Source organism: Myotis nattereri (genome assembly GCF_964212035.1).
Source record: "Myotis nattereri genome assembly, chromosome: X".
Taxonomy (NCBI): Eukaryota; Metazoa; Chordata; class Mammalia; order Chiroptera; family Vespertilionidae; genus Myotis; species Myotis nattereri.
This window is the reverse complement of record NC_138078.1, coordinates 133,536,365-133,558,605: the sequence shown is the minus strand read 5'-3', so window position 1 is coordinate 133,558,605 and position 22,241 is coordinate 133,536,365. Positions and strand designations below refer to the sequence as shown.

At 45.8% G+C, this 22,241-nt stretch overlaps 1 pseudogene across 1 annotated transcript; it reads right to left on the bottom strand.

The window, feature by feature from the left end:
- Positions 1-19,403: 19,403 nt before the first annotated feature.
- LOC308536092 (pre-B-cell leukemia transcription factor 2-like) lies at positions 19,404-20,658 on the bottom strand (annotated as a pseudogene). The gene has a single exon. The product of its transcript is annotated as a pre-B-cell leukemia transcription factor 2-like (transcript).
- Between the last annotated feature and the right edge of the window lie 1,583 nt (positions 20,659-22,241).

Here is a 22,241-nt window from a genome sequence, read left to right as displayed (position 1 = left end):
TTGCTGCCACCACCACCATGCTAATGGAGCTGCCACGCCCTGCTGTCCACTCTCTGTCTCTGTCTTCTGGGCCTGGGGGCTTTGCCACCACTGCCATGCAAATGGAGCCACCACACCCTGCTGTCCACTCTCTGTCTGCCTGGCCTTGGGGCTTCACCACTGCTGCCCCGCGAAGGAAGCCACCACTCCAGCAGCAGGGCTGAGGGGACTGGGTGCCACCATCTTGTAGCTATGGGTGCCACCATCTTTATGACAGAGTGAAGGTTAATTTGCATATTACTCTTTTATTAGATAGACTAGAGGCCAGTGCACAAAAATTTGTGCACGGGGGGTGGGGGCCCCTCAGCCCGGCCTATGCCCTCTTGCAGTCTGGGACCCCTCAAATGATGTCCGCCTGCTGGCTTAGGCCCACTCCCTGGGGTATCAGACCCAAGCTGGCAGTCAGACATCCCTCTGGCAGCCCGGCAGCCCTCGGAGGATGTCCACTTGCCAGCAGGGAGCAGGCCTAAGCTGCAGTCGGACATGCTTAGCACTGCTGAGGAGGCGGGAGAAGCTCCCACTACCACTGCTGTACTGGCAGCCATCAGCCAGGCTTGTGGCTGAGCAGAGGTCCCCCTGTGGGAGCGCACTGACCACCAGGGGGCAGCTCCTGCATTGAGCGTCTCCCCCTGGTGGTCAGTGTGTGTCATAGTGACCAGTCATTCCCAGTCATTCTGCTGTTAGGGTCAGTTTGCATATTACCCTTTTATTATATAGGATAGAGGCCTGGTGCATGGGTGGGGGCCAGCTGGTTTGCTCTGAAGGGTGTCCTGGATTAGGGTGGAGGTCCCGCTGGGGTGCCTGGCCAGCCTGGGTGAGGGGCTGATGGGTGTTTTCAGGCTGGTCACACCCTCTTCAGGGTGGGGGTCCCCACTGGGGTGCCTGGACAGCCTGGGTGAGGGGCTGGTGGCTGTTTTCAGGCTGGTCACACCACCTTCAGGGTGGGGGTTCCCCCTGGGGTGCCTGGCTAGCCTGGGCGAGGGGCTGATGGCCATTTGCAGGCTGGTCAACACCCTCACCAGTGGGGGGACCCTCACTCCATGAAGGTTTGGCCAGCCTGGGTGGGGAGCTGATGGCTGTTTTCAGACTGGCCACACCCCCTTTAGGGTAAGGGGTCCCCACTGGGGTGCCTGGCCAGTCTGGGTGAGGGGCTGAGGGCTGTTTTCAGGCTGGCCAAGCCCCCAGCTTCGTGGCCACAGCCAGCTGAAAGCAGGTATCTGGGGTTTATTTATCTTCTATAATTGAAACTTTGTTGCTTTGAGTGGAGGTCAGAGCCCGCTGAGGCAAGCAGGAAACTTGGCTTCCTCCATCATTGGGGCAACCAAGCCTTCTGCTTGCTCCAGCTCCATGGCTTCCGGCCACCATCTTGGTTGGGTTAATTTGCATATAGTCGCTCTGATTGGTCGGTGGGCATGGCTTAAGGCATAGCGAAGGTACGGCCAATTTGCATGTTTGTCTTTTATTAGCATAGATTTTATTTTATTATTTTATTTTAATTTAATTTAATTTAATGTTTTTTAGTCATCACCTGGGGATATTTTTCAATTAATTTTTAGAGAAACTGGAAGAGAGAGGGAAAGACAAGAGAGAAACATTGATGTGAGAGAAACACATCAATTGCTTGACTCTTGCATGTGCACCAACCTGGGCCTGGATTGGGAAGAAACCTGCAATCGAAGTATGTGCCATTGACTGGAATCAAATAGTATCTGGGACCCTTTGGTCTGCAGTTTGATGCTCTATCCACTGAGCAAAACTGTCTAGGACCAGGAGGAAACAATTTGGTAACCACTGAAAGCATTTGGGAATACATTTAACTCTCTTACAACAGAGGGCCAAAGAGCTTGATATCCACAGGCAATTATGGGCAACACCTCTGAATAAACTTCCTTTGCCCAGATTTGGAGTACAATCTTCTTCCTTCCCTACTGTGCATAATCTCATGCAGTTAACATTATATTGATTTTGTTCCAGCCTTTCCAGACATCTGGGACCACCACCACTTTGCACAACTGTGGGAGTACCTGTGAAATTTGGCAGTCATGTGGATGTGTCTTTATTTCAGAAAAACAGATGGATTTTTCCATCTGTAATATGTATTGTTGTGGAAATTATACACTATACAATTATTTCCTGATTTTTCCCCTAGCATGATTCATAGCTTATAACTGTGTTAAATTTTCCATAAATCCTCTTGGACTTTTATCTCCAATATGTGAGTCTTGCCCTGGGGCTCTGCTGCATGTACATTCCACCTCCCTTTCCTGCCACTACTCCCAGGTCCCTTTTCTTTTATGAGTCCATCTCCCTTGCTCATCGGTGATCAATAAAACACCAAAATGTAATTCTGTCCTTGAGAGTGAAAATTGACGAAAACAATGTCCCAAATTGTGCAAAAGTTTCTACTTTATTTCTTGTGAACACTATATGCGTCTTCTAGCCATTTGAACAATTGAAGTTTGCAATCATCTTCCCAACTATTTTTATAGGAGCAGATTTCATTATTTTCTCATCATATGTTGCTTTTGACTCAAAGAATAATACCAAGGTTGATCATTCATATTTTTATTTATTTTTATTTTTATTTTTTTAAATATATTTTATTGATTTTTTACAGAGAGGAAGGGAGAGAGATAGAGAGTTAGAAACATCGGTGAGAGAGAAACATCGATCAGCTGCCTCCTGCACATCTCCCACTGGGGATGTGCCCGCAACCCAGGTACATGCCCTTGACCGGAATCGAACCCGGGACCCTTCAGTCCACAGGCCAACGCTCTATCCACTGAGCCAAACTGGTTTCGGCGATCATTCACATTTTTAAAGCAGATTTAGCTTCTAATGGCATTTGATTTTTTCTGAAAATTTACCTTCAAAGGATGATGATCAGCTAATGAATACTGAATACTAGAGGCCCAGTGCACAAAATTTGTGCACAGGTAGGGTCCCTAGGCCTGGCTGGTGATCAGGGCCAATCTGTTGGGCGACCAAGGGGGTGTTTGGGGCCCCCATTCTCATCCATCTTAGCTTGGAGTCACCCACTCACCAGCCCCACCAGTTGCCTCCCTCTGCAGGGCGATTGGCAGGGTGATCAAGGGGCTCTTGCTCACACCTGCCTTGGCTGGCCTGGCGCCACTCAATTGCCAGCCCTGGCCCCCACTGCCACTGCCAGTTGGGACCTGCAGGCTGGGGGTAGATCCTGTGTTGAGCATCTGCCCCCTGGTGGTCAGTGTGCATCATAGCAACTGGTCATTCCGCTGATCATTCTGCCATTCGGTCTATTTGCATATTAGGGTTTTATATATATAAACTAGTGGCCCAGTGTGTGATATTCATGCACAGAAGGGAGGATTCCCTCAGCCCAGCCTGTACCCTCTCCAATCAGTGACCCCCAAAGGGATCGAGCCTAAACTGGCAGTCAGACATCCCTCTCACAATCTGGGACTGCTGGCTCCTAAGTGTTCACCTGCCTGCCTGCCTGATTGCCCCTAAATGCCTTTGCCTGTCTGCCTGATCGCCCCTAACCACCTCTGCCTGCCTGATCACCCCTGGCCACCTATGCCTGCCTGCATGATTGCCCCTAACTGCTCCCTTGCTGGTTTGATTACCCTTAACTGCCTCTGCCTCACCCTGCACGTGGGACCCGGGCTTCCCTCCCTCTGGCCAGCCATAGGCACCCAGGACCTGGGCCACTTCACCCAGGCTGGCCGCAGCCACAAGGGACTGTGGGGTCGGTGGCTTGTCCCTTTCCTGGGCCAGTGGTGCAGGTGCAGCTGCTGGTGCCCGGGACCCTGGTGGCCGCAGCCTGGCTGGTCCCCATTCCTCTCTCCCCAGTGTTGAGGGTCTGAGCCATTATGGTGTGATGACATGAAGGCATGATGACTATTTGCATATTAGCTCTTTATTATATAGGATTTTAACCTGTCACGGTCTATCTTCAAGTGGATATTATACCACTTCACATCTTGTATAGAAACTTCACTGTAACAAAATTTCATTTTTCCTGGGCAATCTTTGTGCTGTTGGTGTCATGTATTTTACTTTCACAGATGTTATAAAACTGACATTACATTATTATTTGTTTAAATAGTTAACTATCTTTAAATATATTTAAATAATAAAAAACTTCTATTATATTCTATTATATTTTTTCCTATGCACTTACTGTCTTTGGTGTTTTCCATTTCTTGGCACAGATCATTATTTCTACCTGGCAACATTTTATTTCTGCTTGCAGGACTTCTTTTAACATTTCTCACACCACAAATCTGCTGGTGATAAAAAAATTCAATCTTTTATAAATGAAAAACATATTTAAATTATTTTAAAAAATGTTTTCACTTGGTCTAGAATTATAAATTGAGAGGATTTCCCCCACCCCTTGTGAGTACTTTAATGATGTTGCTCTACTATCTTCTCCATTACACTATTTCTAATGAGAAATCTTTTGTAATCCTTATGTTTATTCCTGTGTATAGTGTGTCTCTTCTGACTACTTAAAAGATGTTTCTTTTCATCATTCATGTTGAACAATGTGATTTTTATGTGTCTTGATGTAGCTTTCTTTATGTCCTGTGCTTGCTACTCACTGAGCTTCTTTGATCTGTATATTTATATTTTTTACTATATTTTGCCAAATTTGGAAATTTTTGAATCATTCTTTCTTCAGATGATTATATATATATATACACACACATACAAGTTCAGGTCTCTAGAGAGGGCTGGGGAGGAAGAGGAGTGAACCAAACTGTAGGGTCAGGACCTTGATAGGCAATTGAGTGCGGGGACAACCAGCAGGGCCATCCCTGCGGTGGCTAGTTCATGACCAGCTGCCTGAGAGTGGCTCATTCCTGGGCTGGGGGGTTTCATGCATCTGCTCTGTGCTGCCCAGCAGTGCGGTGCCTGTCGGGGCTGTGTGTAGCTTACAGGGAAGACACAGCCTGGGGAGTCGGAACTTTGATCCCGTGCAGTAACCAGATCTGGGCAATGGGAATGCGGCCAGTTCTCTGCACCCTGAGTCACCCCTCTGTTGCGTCCCCAGAGCAGTCATGGTTCCTTCTTCTGTCACGGTGCCCTAAGCTCGCAGTGATGGAGATATGCTGTTATAGGTTTGGGTGAATGGAACATGAAAGACCCCTGGGTGATAGCAGGCACCGGGTGCTGGCTGGGGAGGCGGTTGTGTGGGTTTGCATCAAGCGCTCACAGTCACAGCTTTGGAAGCCTCTTTCTTAGTTTCTCAGAGAGGTCAGTGGTGAGGAAATGCATGTCTTGTCCTGCATTGTGTTTTCCGTGGGGAACCTCGCCTTTGGGGGTGTCAGAGGGGTTGGCCGGGAGTGCCTGCAGCTGTTCCACAGAGTTCTAGAGCAGCTGTCTATCTTCTGTGGGAAGAAAGGTCTGTGCTTGTGCATAGTCACTGCCTGGTCCTGGGCCGGTGGGGGCACCCTGGCCCCGGACATGTTCTCCCGCTGGGGTCGCAAAGGTTGGACAATCATTGTCCAGAATTCCCTTGTTTAACAAAGAAAGTTAAGTTCCCAGTGAGGCCCATGGTTAGAAAGGGAGGGGATTGGGAGAGGAGGAGGTGCTGAGCTGCCTTTTCCCCACCTGCTGGAAGGCATGGAGCCCAAGGCATGACCTCAAGCCTGCTCACCTGCCCCAGGAAGCTACTTCCAAAGAGACCTTGAAGGCTGGGCTCTGCTCCTGTGTCCTGGTAGATCTGAAAAGCAGGAGGCAGAACCATGCTCTCACCTGGGCCTCGGGGCAGTGGCTTTCTGGTTATCGGCAGAGACGGTGGCCCTGGGGTCTGACCATTCTTCATTGGTTGGAACTGCTTGTAGGAGCTGCTGGCACAGGCGCACCCCTGGGAGGCAGATACAGTGGGCAAACCATGGACCTTGTTGCCCAGGTGATGATGCCAGCATCCTGCCTGGCTACTATGGGAGCCGCCATCTTTGTTGCAGAGTGATGGTTAATTTGCATATTCTCTCTTTATTAGATAGGATGATTTTGAATAAAGAATGGTGCAGAGATTTTCTTTTATTTTTCTGTAGACATTTTCAACTGACTATTATGTTTAAGAGAGAAAGATGGAGACTGGAATTTACTCATTGTAAATGATTCAGTTTAAATCCAGCCCCCCTCCCATAAAGCAGTCCCTAATCACTTCTAGAAGTGATATTTTTCTCCTTGGCCCTATGGATTGCTCATAAGGCACTTGATTATTTGTATGCAAGGTTTCATAAAAAAGCAAGGCTAATCACTGCTAGCTGACCTAAACATCCTGCATGTGTACTATTCAGCTCTCTACCTTTATGCTAAGCTGCAGCTTCAGAAGCGGAACTCACAGGAAATACACACATCCGAGTACTCCAGAAGCGATTTTGTGAGTGGATTTTATAAATAACCACAAGGTCTTCTTATCTATCAAAACTTGACACTTGGCCTAACCCTGTGTTCCTAGGAGAACTGTGAACTCCCTAGAGGAACCAGAAAAAGAACACAAGAAAGCCTTAACATTCACTCCTTTGACTCTTTAACCCTGAGCTGCCAATGTTTGCATGTGTCATGATAGGTAACTCCTGGTTACTGACTAAACTCCTTATCTTAAAGAAAAAAATCAGAATTGAGTTTCTCTGCATTGCACTTTATCTGCATTTTTAGAAATAAAGTGTGTTTCAGGGAGGAAAAAAAAAAGGTCATTGGATCATATTCATTATCAGGAAAAGAAAATTATAAGAGGAATTCTTGAGCATGGTGCTATTCAACTAAATTTTGAGCAAGAATAACAATTTTTCCTTTATAATATCACATATTTAAAACATATTGTTGAGCTTCTTGATGGCAAAGAGGGAGGAGGAGAATGAGGCCCTCTAATCCAAAGATAATGAATACTCAAGTTGCCAACCACTTGGTCCTGACCCACATGTCCTAGCTGTTTGTTATGGATGTGTATTGCAAAGTAATATATGATAGACTCTCCAGGTTAAATCTTATCCCAGCCATTTATCAGCCTCTTCCTAGTTATTTAAATAGCTTATGGTCTCTCCTGCCCAGAGAAGACTTTCTGCAGCACGCCAATTCTAACAATACTTTTTAAACTGCCCATCACCTTTGCTTGGCTTTCAAAGATTCTTCTGACAAATATTCAGAATGTCCCGCATGTGTCAAAAGGACAGTCTTTCTTCGAGGGTGAAGGGAGGATGTTAGTGGATTGCACTATTGGATGGAGCTTTTTATTGTTTCACTGTTTGTTTTGTTTTTTAATTTATTTTTGTCCCCCAGCAATTCATATGAAGATTCAGAGTTACCTAAAACTCTTCTCTCTCAGGCCCTAACATCTATGTGAAGACCTATCTCCAGGCATTTCTACGTCATTTTGAGAGGAATTCTCAGAACTCTCAGAACCTGTGCCCTGGACATCAGCACACTGGGTAGAGTTCTGGAGACTAGAAGAAAGTGGCAGACTCATTATCCCTATGCTATTTGGGCTAGGCCCGTGGTCGGCAAACTGCGGCTCACGAGCCACATGCGGCTCTTTGGCCCCTTGAGTGTGGCTCTTCCTAAGCCTTAGGAGTACCCTAATTAAGTTAATAACAATGTACCTACCTATATAGTTTAAGTTTAAAAAATTTGGCTCTCAAAAGAAATTTCAATCGCTGTACTGTTGATATTTGGCTCTGTTGACTAATGAGTTTGCCGACCCCTGGGCTAGGGTTTTCAGTCTTATTTCGTTAATCAATCCCATCTCAACTGCATTTCACTATCTCTCTATCACCTGGGATTTCTTAAAAATCTATAGTCTTCTGCCTGCTGCCTTTTTCTGGCACTGAAAAAGCATCACCCCCACCCACCAATACTTTCAGTAATTTCAAGAGGACCTTGGGAGGGAAGAGAAGTAGATTTGTGTTCAACCCATCTTTTAAAACATGAAACCTAGATTTGTTTTTTTTCCTCTTTTTTTAAATCATCTATTAGTTGAAGTGTACTTCATGTTTTATCTCAGACAGAAAGAAGTCAGCCTTGTTAACTATTCTAGTCAGAATCATAGTCTCTTATTTTAATCCTCTCCAGTATAATTATCCTTATCTGATATTTTATTTTTATTTACAATTTAAGGCACTTTTATTTCTCCCCACCATAATGTAATCTCCATTTGGGCGTGGATTTTGCTATTTTTAATCACTGCAGTTTCCTTAATATCTAGAACACAACCTGACACATAGTATGTGCTCAATACATGTGTTGAAAAAAGGAATGTTTAAGTGTGAACTACTAACAAAGGTATGTGCCTACCATACAAATCATGGAAGAAGATGAAATCAATTGTATGAAGTACATTGAACTGAGCAATGTGTACTTGTACAATGTGATAAAAGGTTTTTTTTTTCTTTTTGTCCGCTATTCCTTTATTTTATTTTTTATTTTACTTTTTACTGAAAAATGTTTTTTTTATTTTTCCCTTTATTGAATAAGATATTACAAATGTGTCCTTATCCCCCCAATGTCCCCTTCATCCCCCCAATCCTGCCCTCACCCTCACTCCCTGTTGTCCACATCCATCACTTATGCTTATATGCATGCATACAAGTCCTTTGGTTGATCTTTCCCCCTCACCCCCACCCTCCCCTGCTTTCCCTCTGAGTTTTGAGCATCTGATCGATGCTTCTCTGTCTCTACATATTTTTGTTCATCGATGTGCGTTGTTCATTATAATCCACAAATGAGTGAGAGCATGTGATATTTATCTTTCTCTGACTTACTTATTTAGCTTAGCATAATGCTCTCCAGCTCCATCCATGCTGTTGCAAATGGTAGGAGTTCCTTCTTTTGTACAGCAGCATAGTATTCCATTGTGTAGATGTGCCAAAGTTTTTTAATCCACTCATCGGCTGATGGGCACTTAGCTGTTGTAAATTGTGCTGCTATGAACATAGGGATGCATATATCCTTTCTGATTGCTGTTTCTGGTTTCTTGGGATATATTCCTAGAAGTGGGATCACTGGGTCAAATGGAAGTTCCATTTTTAGTTTTTTGAGGAACTCCATACTGTTCTCCACAGTGGCTGCACCAGTTTGCATTCCCACCAGCAGTGAACGAGGGATCCTTTTTCTCCCCATCCTCGCCAGCATTTGTCATTTGTTGATTTGTTGATGATAGCCATTCTGACAAGTGTGAGATGGTACCTCATTGTCGTTTTGATTTACATCTCTCGGATGATTAGTGACATTGAGCATGTTTTCATATATCTCTCAGCCTTATGTATGTCCTCTTTTGAAAAGTGTCTATTTAGGTCCATTGCCCATTTTTTGATTGGCTTGTTTATCTTCCTTTTGTTAAGTTGTATGAGTTCCCTATAAATGTTGGAGATTAAACCTTTATCGGAGATGTCATTGGCAAATATGTTCTCCCATGCAGTGGGTTTTCTTGTTGTCTTGTTGATGGTTTATTTTGCTGTGCAGAAGCTTTTTATTTTCATATAGTCCCATTTGTTTATTTTCCCTTTAGTTTCCATTGCCCTAGGAGCTGTGTCAGTGAAGAAATTCCTTTGGCATATATCTGAGATTTTGCTACCTGTGGATTCCTCTAATAATCTTATGGTTCCCTGTCTTATGTTTAAGTCCTTTATCCATTTTGAGTTTATTTTTGTGTATGGTGTAAGTTGGTGGTCTAGTTTGATCTTTTTGCATGTGTCTGACCACATTTCCCAGCACCATTTATTGAAGAGACTGTCTAGATTCCATTGTATGTTCTTGCCGCCTTTGTCAAATATTAATTGAGCATAGTAGTTTGGGTCGATTTCTGGGTTCTCTATTATGTTCCATTGGTCTATATGTCTGTCCTTGTGCCAGTATCAGGCAATTTTGAGAACAGTGGCTTTGTAATACAGCTTGATATCTGGTATTGAGATCCCTCCTACTTTGTTCTTCTTTCTCAGAATTGCAGCAGCTATTTGGGTTTTTTGTTTTTTGTTTTTATTCCACATGAATTTTTGGAGCATTCTTTCTAGATCTGTGATATATGCTGTTGGTATTTTAATGGGGAGTGCATTGAATCTATAGATTGCTATGGGTAGTATGGACATTTTGATGATGTTGATTCTACCAATCCATGAACACGGTATGTTCTTCCATCTGTTTATGTCTTCCTCTATCTCTTTTTTCAATGCCCTATAGTTTTCTGGGTAGAGGTCTTTTACCTCCTTGGTTAAGTTTATTCCTAGGTATCTTAATTTTTTTGGTGCAATGGTAAATGGGATTGATTTTTAATTTCTCTTTCTGTAAATTCACTGTTGGCATATAAAAATGCCATAGATTTCTTGGCATTGATTTTGTATCCTGCTACATTGCCAAATTCATTTATTAAGTCTAATAATTTTTTGATGGAGTTTTTAAGATTTTCTAAGTACAGTATCATGTCATCTGCAAATAATGCCAATTATACTTCTTCTTTTCCAATCTTGATGCCTTTTATTTCTTCTTCTTGTCTTATTGCTTTGGCTAGCACTTCCAGTACTATGTCGAACAGGAGTGATTAAAGTGGGCATCCCTGTCTAGTTCCTGTTCTTAAGGGAAATGGTTTTAGTTTTTGCCCATTGAGTATGATGTTGGCTGTAGGTTTTTCATATAAGGCTTTTATTATGTTGAGGTATGATCCTTCTATTCCCACTTTGCTGAGCATTTTTATCAGAAAAGGGTGTTGGACTTTGTCAAATGCCTTTTCTGCATCAATCGATATGATTATGTGATTTTTGTTTCTCAACTTGTTTATGTGATGTATCACATTTATTGATTTGCAGATATTGTGCAAGCCTTGCATTCCTGGAATAAATCCCACCTGGTCATGTTGTATGATCTTTTTAATGTAATGCTGGATCTGGTTTGCTAGAATTTTGTTGAGGATTTTTGCATCTATGTTCATCAGGGATATTGGCCTGTATTTTTCTCTCTTTCTGGTATTTTATCTGGTTTTGGGATTAGGGTAATGCTGGCTTCATAGAAAGACCTTGGAAGGATGCCTTCCTCTTTAATTTTTTGGAATAGTCTGAGAAGGGTTGGCTTTAGTTCTTCTTTGAATGTTCGATAAAACTCCCCTATGAAGCCATCTGGTCCAGGGCCTTTGTTTGCTGGAAGCTTTTTTTTAAAAATATATTTTATTGATTTTTTACAGAGAGGAAGGGAGGGAGATAGAGAGTTAGAAACATCGATGAGAGAGAAACATCGATCAGCTGCCTCCTGCACATCTCCTACTGGGGATGTGCCCGCAACCCAGGTACATGCCCTTGACCGGAATCGAACCTGGGACCTTTCAGTCCGCAGGCCGACGCTCTATCCACTGAGCCAAACCGGTTCCGGCATGCTGGAAGCTTTTTGATTACTGTTTCAATTTCATCAGTAGTTATTGGCCTATTCAGGTTTTTTTATTCTTCCTGATTGAGTTTTGGAAGCTTGTATTTTTCTAGGAATGTGTCCATTTCATCGAGGTTGTCCAGTTTGTTGGAGTAGAGTTGTTTATAGTATTTTTTCACAGTCCTTTGCATATCAGTAGGGTCAGTTGTTACTTCACCTCTTTCATTTCTGATTTTGTTTATTTGGGTCTTCTCTCTTTGTTTCTTGGTGAGCCTGGCTAGAGGTTCATCAATCTTGTTAATCCTTTCAAAGAACCAGCTCTTGGTTTCATTGATCTTTTGTATTTTTTTTGGTCTCTATGTTGTTTATTTCTGCTCTGATCTTTATTATTTCCTTCCTTCTGGATACTGTGGGCTTTTCTTGTTGCTCTGTTTCTAACTCTTTGAGTTGTAGGGTTAGATCATTTATTGCCAGTTTTTCTTTTTCTTTTTCTTTTTTTTTTTTTTTGAGGTAGGCCTGTAGAGCTATGAACTTCCCTCTCAGGACTGCTTTCATTGTGTCCCATAGATTTTGGATTGTTGTGTTTTCATTGTCATTTGTTTCCAGGATGCTTTTTATTTGTTCTTTGATCTCTCTGGTAACCCAGTCATTGCTTAATAGCATGCTATTTAGCCTCCAAGTGTTTGAATTTTTTTCAATGTTTTTATTGTAGTTGATTTTTAGTTTTATGCCATTGTGATCTGAGAAGATGCTTGTTATGATTTCTATCTTCTTGAATTTGAAGAGACTTTTCTTGTGTCCTAATATGTGGTCTATCTTTGAAAATGTCCTATGTGCACTGGAGAAGAATGTATATTCTGTAGCTTTGGGGTGAAATATTCTGAAGATGTCAATTAAGTCCATCTGATCTAGTGAGTTTTTAGGATCGCTGTTTCTGTGCTGAATTTTTGTTTAGAGGATTTATCCAGTGGTGTCAGTGGGGTATTAAAGTCCCCTACTATGACTGTATTGCTATTGATCTCTCCCTTGATATCTTCCAGAAGCTGTATTTGGGTGCTCCTGTATTGGGTGCATATATGCTAACCAGAGTTATTTCTTCTTGTTGAATTTCCACCTTTAGTATTATCTAGTGGCCTTCCTTATCTCTTGTTATGGTCTTTACTTTGAGGTCTATTTTGTCAGATATAAGCATCGCAACCCCAGCTTTTTTCTCATTTCCATTTGCCTGAAAATTTTTTTCCATCCCCTCACTCTCGGTCTGTGTGAATCCTTTGTTCTGAGGTGGGTCTCTTGCAGACACCAAATGTATGGATCATGTTTTCTTATCCATTCAGCTACCCTGTGTCTTTTGATTGGAGCATTTAATCCATTTACATTTAATGTTATTATTGGAAAGTACTTGTTTGTGGTCATTTTTATTCTTAATGTTTGTGTTTCTTCTTGTCTTTCTGTTTCTTCTTTTTACAGCAGTCCCTTTAGCATTTCTTGCATTGCTAGTTTGGCGGTAATAAACTCTCTTAGCCCTTTTTTGTCTGTGAAGCTCCTGATTCCACCTTCAATTTTGAATGATAGCCTTGCTGGGTATAGTATTCTTGGATTCATTCCCTTGCTTTGCATCACTTTGTATATTTCATCCCATTCCCTTCTTGCCTGGTGTGTTTCTGTTGAGAAGTCAGCTGATATTCTAATAGGAGATCCCTTGTAGGTAACTTTCTGTCTCTCTCCGGCAGCCTTTAAGATTCTTACTTTGTCGTTGGTTTTTGCCAATTTTATTATGATGTGTCTTGGTGTTGGTCTTTTGGGGTTCATCTTGTTTGGCACTCCATGTGCTTCCTGGACTTGTGTAGTTTTTTTCTTGCCAGTATCAGGGAAGTTTTCTGTCATTATTTCTTCAAACAGGTTTTCTATTCCTTGCTTCTCCTCCTCTCCTTCTGGTATCCCTATTAAGTGAATGTTGTTTTGTTTTGCATTGTCCCAAAGCTCCCTTAGGCTCTCCTCTTGCTTTTTAAGTTTTTTTTTTCCAGTTGCTCCCGTGTTTGTGTGTTTTTTCCTACCTTGTCTTCTAATTTGCTGATGCGGTCCTCAGCCTCTTCTAATCTGCTGTTTAAGCCTTCCATTGTTTTCTTTATTGCAGTTATGTTGTTCTTCATTTCCTCTTGGTTCCTTTTCATGTTGGTGACATTCTCATTCAGCTCCTCGTAATTCTCATTGAGTTGTGTGTATTTGTCATCCAGCCGTTTGAGCATCCTTATAACAATTACTCTGGATTCTTTCTCTGATAAGTTAGTAGCCTCAATTTCATTTAACCCCCGTTCTGGTGATTTCTCTTTTTCTTTCGTTTGTGAGTTGCTTTTTTGTCTTCCCATGTTTTGCTGTAATGTTTTAATTGTAATTCCGATTGCTTTGCTACCCAGTTTCTTTAGAGTGTGGTGCTACTGGTGTGACCTCTCAGGTCTCCTGGGTTTGGTAGTCTAGTGGAGCTCCCTACTTGGGCTATTTGAGTTCTCTTGATGTAGGCCTGTGAGCTGGAAAGGCGCAACTGTGGTGTCTAGAAGTCAGCAGCTGTGGAGGGAGTGTTTCAATTCTTGCTGTCTTGTGCCCTTGATTGAAATCACGCGTGCCCTGCAGGGACTCACAGTGGCACCCAGGAACCATCTATTAGGGTGTTGGGGCTCAGAAAGCCTGCATTCTGGCAAAGCGTGACTGTGGTGTCCAGAATTCTGTCGTGGGGTGGGTAGACTCAGCTTTTGCTGCTGCCTCCGTGGTTGGATACACGCGATTCCAGCAGCAGCTCACAGAGGCACCTGTGAGGTGTTTGCCAGCAGGGTGTACTGACACACTCTGAAGGGCCCTGGCACTGAAGCCACTGGATTGCAGTGTCTGTGGGCAGGTATCCCAGAAGAGGGAATTCAGCATTTCTACAGCCCAGCAGTGCACCCCTGTTTGTTTAAGTGCATGACTAGCAGGGCTCGCAGTGGGGCCCCAGGGCTGCCTGTGGAGTGGTGGTCTTGGGAGACCTGCACGCTGGAAAAGCATGCACCTGTAGTATCCAGAGTTCTGCAGCTGTGGGGTGGGGAAACTCAGATTTTTCTGGTGCACTTGTGGTGGATTGGCTCGCGTTCCCCATAGCGGCACACAGGAGCACCCGCAGTGAGTTTACTAGTGCAGGCTCACTGAAGCACTCTGAAGGGCCCTGGCATGCTTTAGGCAGGTATCCAGGATGGGTGAATTCTGAATTTCCACTGCCCAGGGGAGTGCGTCCTTATTTGTCCAAGATGGGACCCAGCAGAGGCTCACTGCGGCTTCCCCAAAGTGCCCTGTGGATGGATGGGCTCAGGGGGAGTGAGCAACTGTGGCGGTGGAGTTCACAGGCTCAGTTCCCTGGCGCTGAGCTCTGATGCACTCTGAGGGGCCCTGGTGCTGAGGGGCCCTGGCGCTTAAGTTGTGCAGCTGGGTGTGTGGGGGCAGTTATTCAGACAGAGGGATTCAGAATTTCTACTGGGGGGGGCAGTGAGCCTGTGTCTGTACAAAATCACACCCAGTTTAGTCTCCCAGTGACTCCTAAGAGGAGTCTATGGAGTGGTGTGCCTTGGAGACCTGAGCACTGGAGAGGCGCGAATGAGAGAGAGCAGGCAATGTTCCAGGTCTGCTGCTGCGGGGGGCGGGGGGGGGGGCGGGGGGGCGGGGGGGGCGGACTGCACTTACTGCTGTAGTGGGCACGTTGCTCCTTTGGCGCAGAGTCCCAGAGTCTGCGGGTGTGGCTGCAGGATTTTTGCCAGAGTGGCTGCCGGGTCACGTGCAGTGTCCAAGGCCTGTCTGGGTGGTGGTGCTGCTGAGTTCCTAGGAGAGGCCGCTCTCCCCTTTAAGATGGCATGGGGTCCCGCAGTCCAGGGAGTGCAACAGTGGTGGTAGTCTCTCCATGTCCCAGAGAGCCTGGTCTGTCAGCCTCTGCTGCTCCTGCCGGATTTAACTGTCCCTCCCTCACTCACACACCACACACATCCACACACTCTCCATTCATTCCCTCACTCACTCACTTCCTATCCCTCACCTCCATCCTGCCAGCCGCCATCTTCAAGAACCCGCTATTCCTTTAAATCCATCTTGTGGAATATTTTTTGTGTCTATGAATGACATTTCACACCCATATCAGTGGATAATCCTCATAGCTTATCCACTCAGTCTTAGTTGGTAGAAAGTCCTCTGGTTGTTTTCATTTGTAATAGTTTCATTTTAGTAGTGAATATGTGCAGTCCAGGGTAATAATCAAAACTTTGAATTCCAGCGTTAAGCATTCTATCTTTCATGTGCATGTCTCTCCCTTACACATCGCCTCCTTTCTTCACTCCCCACCCTCCACATAAACATATGGTTAGTTTCTGATCTCTCCAGAATAGAAGACAGGTAAGAGGGGAGGTCAAAGTTAGGAAATGTCTACTTTGACCAGAACTTAAGGTATCTGGTGTTAGTGCCTCTAGTCTTGGCAGATGTTCAAAGCCTCTCCTTAGGCTTGATGGATGATAAAGTCTGACTCCTTTCTTTAAGAACACATGTGTATTCTTGGGAGATTCCCCAGTGGCAATAATCAATCAACACTACTCACCTCCCTTTAATCCTGAGAATTCAGCATTCTTACTGTATCTTCTACTGGGGTCACTTTACCCTGCTAAGCAATCTGTTTGAACAAGATTTTTTAAAGGCTTCAGGTAAATCGATTTCTCTACCATCTTGTTCATATCTTATATTTTGTCTGTGAGAAACACTCCTACATCCGATCTCCCACTTGTTGACTACATAGCTAGGATCTAATATTGATTGTTTCCTCTGCAATGCCATCTCAGGCCAATAGTCATGACCTCTCTTGATGTTAGATTCCTCAGGTCTACTCTGCTCAACCTCAATCCCAATTTCTAGCTCTAGTTTGTTTATAACTAAACAAATATGTGGAAAATGCCTAACATGTATTCTTAATATTAATATACAATAGGTAATTAATATTATACAGCATGCACTTATATTATTAATATACTAGAGGCCCGGTGCACGGATTCTTGCACATTGAAAGGAAATTAATTAGAAGGTGGCCGGTGGGGTGGGACTGGGTGAGACAGGCCAGACACACCCTGGAACCAACCTCCCATGGTCCTTTCCTAGCCAGACACACCTGGGGTGGCGCCAGGGCTCAAAGGGCATCTGTGGAGTGAACTGGTTCACTTTGGCAGGTGAGGTCCTTTGGCCTGGCCTGTGGGGATCAGGCTGAAACCAGCAGTCTGACGTCCCCCAAGGGGTCCCAGAGTTCTAGAGGGCACTCTGCAAAGTTGCTGTCGCTCAGCAGCTCCTGCATTGAGCGTCTGCCCCCCTTGTGGTCAATGTGTGTCATAGCTACCAGCCCATTGGCCAGTAGCTTAGCCATCCTATCTCATAAAAGAGAAACATGGTAATTGGCGTACGACCGCTACCCTTCCCATTGGCTAATCAGGGCAATATGCAAATTAACTGTCAGCCAAGATGGCAGCAGGCAGCCAGGGAGCTTGAAACTAACATGAGGCTTCCTTGCTTCAGTGACGGAGGACTCCAATGTTCCCCGCCAGCCCCTGCAGGCCTCTGAGCTGCAAGCAACTATGTAACAAACATAGAAGCTAAACAAAACCCCAGAAACCTTCCAGGCTTCAGCCAGCAGGATCGCAACATTGTAAGCAAAGGCCAGAAACCTACTTTCAGCAGCGGAGCCAAGCCTCAAAGCTAAAGCTGGCCCAGAATAAAAACAGAAAAAAGAAAAAAAGGAGTGGTTGGGAGCTTCAGTTACCCCCAGCCTGAAAACAGCCCTCAGCTCCTCACCCAGGCTGGCCAGGCACCCCAGTGGGGACCTCCACCCTGATCCAGGACACCCTTCAGGGCAAACCAGCCGGCACCCACCCATGAACCAGGCCTCTACCCAAAATAGTAAAAGGGTAATATGCCTCCCAGCACTGGGATCAGCGGAGCCGCGAGGCCTCCCGACACCAGGATCAGTGTGACAGGGGGCAGCGCCCAAATCCCTGATTGCCCTGCAGCTCTGTGTCTGACAGGGTGAGGCGCCCTAACCCCCTGATTGGCCCTGCTCTGTGCGTGACAGAGTACAGAACCCAAACCCCCCTGATTGGCCCTGCTCTGTGCATGACAGGGGGAAATGCCCCAAACCCCTGATGGGCCCTGCTCTGTGCATGACAGGGGGTGGCGCCACAACCTCCCCATCGACCCTGCCTTGAGTGTGATAGGGGATGGTGCCCCAACCCCCCAATCGGCCCTACCCTGAGCATGACTGAGGGTGGCATCACAACCTCCCAATCTCCCAGCTCTGTGCATGACGGGGCGGCGCCCCAACTCCCCAATTGGCCCTGCTCTGAGCCCGACCAGGGGCTGCACCTAGGGATTGGGCCTGCTCTCTGCCACCCGGGAGCAGGCCTAAGCCAGCAGGTCGTTATCTCCCGAGGGGTCCCAGACTGCAAGAGGGCACAGGCCAGGCTGAGGGACCCCCCCTCCCCCCCAAGTGCACAAATTTGTGCATGAAATTTGTGCAGGGAGGGGTCCGTCAGCCCGACTTGGCAGTTGGGCATCCCTCTCACAAGGCAAGACCTCTGGCTCCTAACCGCTCACTTGCCTGCCTGTCTGATCCCCCTAACTGCCCTCCCCTGCCAACCTGGTCACCTCTGTTAACTTTCTTTTTTAATCTTAGCCCCTTCACACACAATTGTATTTGACTTCCTTATTGGCTTCTCCCTCTCACACAATTTTTCTCTCTCTTTTATGTAACACTTTTTTTCTACTGACTCATTTATAAAATTTTCTTTCCTTTTTATTTCCTACTTCTGTTCCATCATCCTTCTTCCCATCTTTCTCCTACCCTCCCTCCCTCCCCACATTCCTTCTTTCCTTTATCTTTACCCCTGCTCTCCCTCCCCTTTTCCTTCCTTCCCACCTTAACTTTTTTCTTCACTTTCTCCCTCTGACCTGCTTTGCTCCCTCCCCCATTTCTTCCTTCTTCCCATTCTCCTTTTAAGCTCTACTGGCTCCACTTTAAAACTTTTCTTCCCTCCCTCTTTCTCTCTCATCCTACCTTTCCTATGCATTCTTCTCTACTTACTTCCACTGTTTTAATATCTGTTTATCTACCTGCCTAATTATTCACTAACAATTATCGTTTTTCTTTTCTGACTCCTACTTTTAAAATCTGTCCCAAGTACACAACTACACTTGATTTTCATTATAGCCCCTACAGTTCACTCATACATCCTCTTTACTTCTTTAACTCTGCTGTCTACTGACTCCTTTATAAAGTTCTTCACTCCCTCCTTCCCTTCCTTTTTTTTTCACCTAGAAATTCTATTGGTTTAAGATGAGCTGCATATGAGGTAATAAAGGCTTCTGGAGGGGGAGGGGTGGGAGGCCCGGGTGCGTGGCCAGGTCATCTGTCCAGAAGTTGTGTCCCCACTTTTGGCATCTCTGGTAGGTAAGGCAAATGCTGGTGTCTCCACAGATCCCAGAGCAGATAAGGGGTGGGGGCGAGAGAATGGGTGAAACGAGAGAGGGAGAGAGAGAGAGAGAGAGAGAGAGAGAGAGAGAGAGAGAGAGAATAGTTGTATATGTGTCTGAGAGAGAGAGAGAATGTATATGTGTCTATAGAGAAACAATAGCTGTGTATGTATCTATGAGAGAGAGAAACAGAATAGTTGTGTATGTTTCTATGAGAGAGAGAGAGGATCTGAAAGATAGGGTTCTGGATGTGTTTCTGTGTAAGAAATGGGGAGAAAAAAGATTGAAAAGAAGGGAAAAAGGAGAAAGAGACCCCACCTTCCCCTTAGAGGACCCTCTTCTCCTTGCCATGTAGTCAGCAACCCCAGCACTGAGTCGGCTGGGGTAGGGTGACCCCATTTGCCCTTCTCCATCTTATGCTTCTCCTGTGTCTGGGGCTTGTCCTCTGGATGCCGTTGTCCTCTCGTCAAGAGTCACCTCTGAGCCCCCACCCTGTGGCCTGAGGGGTGAGATCAGTTGGAAGTGTTAGAATGATCACTCCCTGGTCCTTCTGTTGGGGACGTCACTGAGGATGGGGTCACAGCCTCCTGCCAGGCGCCGTTTGCCCTCATTTCCCGAGGGCTGTACATCTGGCCTCCCCGAGGTTATCTCCGTAGCCCCCTGGGCCCATCGAGTGTCAGAGTGATTCCACCTGGGAAGCAGGGTAGGAATCTCCGTTGAGCCAGGGCATCCCCAGAAACATGTCTCCGGATCCTGAAAGATTAAAAGAGCCACCAGAGCCTGTAGAGGAAGGGGGTGCTGCGGAGTTGGTGTGGCTGTGGCCCCCCTGGCTAACACACAAGGCGGTCTTTACAACATAGATGTCTGCCTCCTCTTGAAACTTTCCGATATTCTTATAGTGAATCTGCTTGTTGCCAAACCAGTTGGAGATCTGAGAGACGGTGATACCACACTTCTTGTTGAGCTCCTCCTTAGCCTCCTCACTGGGATACAGGTTACTCAGGTGGGAATAGAAATACTCATACAGGTGGCCTGTTTGCTGAAGTTCCCGCGTTGCCATCTGGCATCCAGGAACTGGGGGCGAAGGATCATGACGGCCTTGCAGGTGCTCTGCCTGAGCTGCATCTGGATGGCACTGAACTTACCTGTATGATGCTCACCACCCGCTCCATCTCCTTGGGTGCCACGGGCCTCGTGTGGCTCTGCTCCCTCAACAGATTCATGACATGGGTCGTGAACTCGTTACATGCCTGCTCATACTTCTCCAGCTCCCAGTGGTAGATATGATGAATCTGGGCATGTGTGCTGCGATAGTCCTAGTGTTCGATGGAGTTGTCCCAGAAAGCATCTGTGGCTGCAGCTGCTGCTGCTGAGCGCCCCCCGCCCCTTTCTCAGGCCCAGCCATACCTTCTGCCAGAAGCATGTTGTCCAAGCGCATACGTTGAGGGTTCACCAACTCCTTCTCTTGGGAGCTTCGGATGCTGAGGCCAGTCTTCTCTTTGATTTCACATAGGACGTTAAAGAGAGCTGGCTTCATTTGGTGGCAGTTTAGGGCATGTTTCTTGGCCTGGGCCTTGTCCAGGCTCTGATCCGTGATGGTCATTATCTGCTGCAGAATGTCCCCAATGTCTTGCTTCCCTCGGCCTCCAGGGACCCCCCTATCACCCCCACCAGGAGGTTTGCCAGGGCCCCCAGGCTCCCCACCCACCAACCCCAGCCGCCCCCACTCCCGCCTGAAGGGGGCGGCCCCAGCAGCAGCTGGTCCATAGTGGCGGGGGAGGCCTGAGACACCCTCCTTCTTCCACCCCTTCACTGACTGGTTACTTCCTCCCAAACTGGCCGAGGCCTCTGTTCCCTCTGCCCCGACTCCCACCTATCTCTCCTTCTCCTGGCTCCCCCAGGGATTCATCCAGCTCTGAAGGGAGACCTGGGGTACTGGCTGAGCCCCGGTGGTGGAGAAAATGGAGCCAGAGAGAGAGGAGGGGGTGTGTGCGAGAGGGAGGAGCCCTCCTTCCCTCCTTAAAGCTTCCGTGGTGGGGGGGGGGGGGCATTAACCCCCAGCCAAGGGCTCAGTCCTGGTCAAGTGTTCGCTGTCCCGCCTCCCCCAGCCTCCCTGCTGCCATCCTGCTCCCATTCCCTGCCCGGAACTCCCAGCCCAGCGAGGGTGGCTGAGGCCAGCACAGCCTGGGCACTGCTGCAGCAAAGCAGGAGTGCCTCCTCCCAGAAGGCTTCAGCCCGTCCACCCCTCTGTCAGGGGACCCACCAATGGCCCGCACAGGGGGCCACTGCCTTCCTTCCGTGTCTGGGTGGGGGTCCCCCGCTCCACCAGTTTGTTCCCTTTCTGTATTTCTGTTTCTCCTCTAGGCCTGTCTGCATGCAGGCCTGCCTTCCTCTCCCTCTCCTTTCTTATCCCCTCTTATTGTATCCTATTCTTGCAGCTCCCTGAGCAGAGGGCAGGGACACAGCCTGCTGATCTGGTCATGATGTTACCGCATAATGGGTAATTAACATATTCCTCTCTTATTATATAGGATTATTACATCAATAGTTTATATAGCATATTAATAATAATGGATGTATTATATTATTAGTACTATGTAATAATATATGTAATTCATGAAAGCAAAGTATTCTGTGTTTATTACATTTATAATTAAAATAATAAACTGTAGTTAATATTGGCATTAATGTTAAACACAACTTGTAGACATATAAACATATTGGATAATCCTTTACAGTCTGACACATTTCTCTTTAAACTTAGGGCAAAAGTAGGCTTCCAAAGACTTCTCTAGTCTTTGGATGATGTTTGTGTCTATGTCATCAATTCATCCTGTTCTTGTGCAGTAGAAAGCCTATAAGGGAAAGAGAATAGAGGGAAGAGTAAAAATGTTGGAATAAGTCAGAGCTAGGCTCAACTTTCACTTGTGTTATTGATTGGCTCTTTGTTGTGGTCAATTTATCCAACAAATCTGAATTAAATGTGTAAAATCATGGCAAGACTAGCGTTACCATGAGCATTAAGTGAAATAATATATGTAAAGCATGTAGCGTACAGGAAATGCTTAATAAATGTTAGTAGTCTTGACTCATGCTTTGTTCCCTTTGGGTAATGTCTTGTTAAGGTGAATATTTTGGGATTAGTGTTCTACAGTCTATTTTCATCATTCCTTTAGCATCCTTTTACTCTACCTCAACTTTATCTTTATGCCAAAACTCTCTTCCTCACGGTTCTCCTTTCGTTGTCTTGTTTCTCTTACCCTATCCCTGCTTTAGATTTTCCCTATTCGTTATTTTTACCTCCTGATAAAATTTCACCCTAGATATATATCTAATTTCCAATCTTCTGC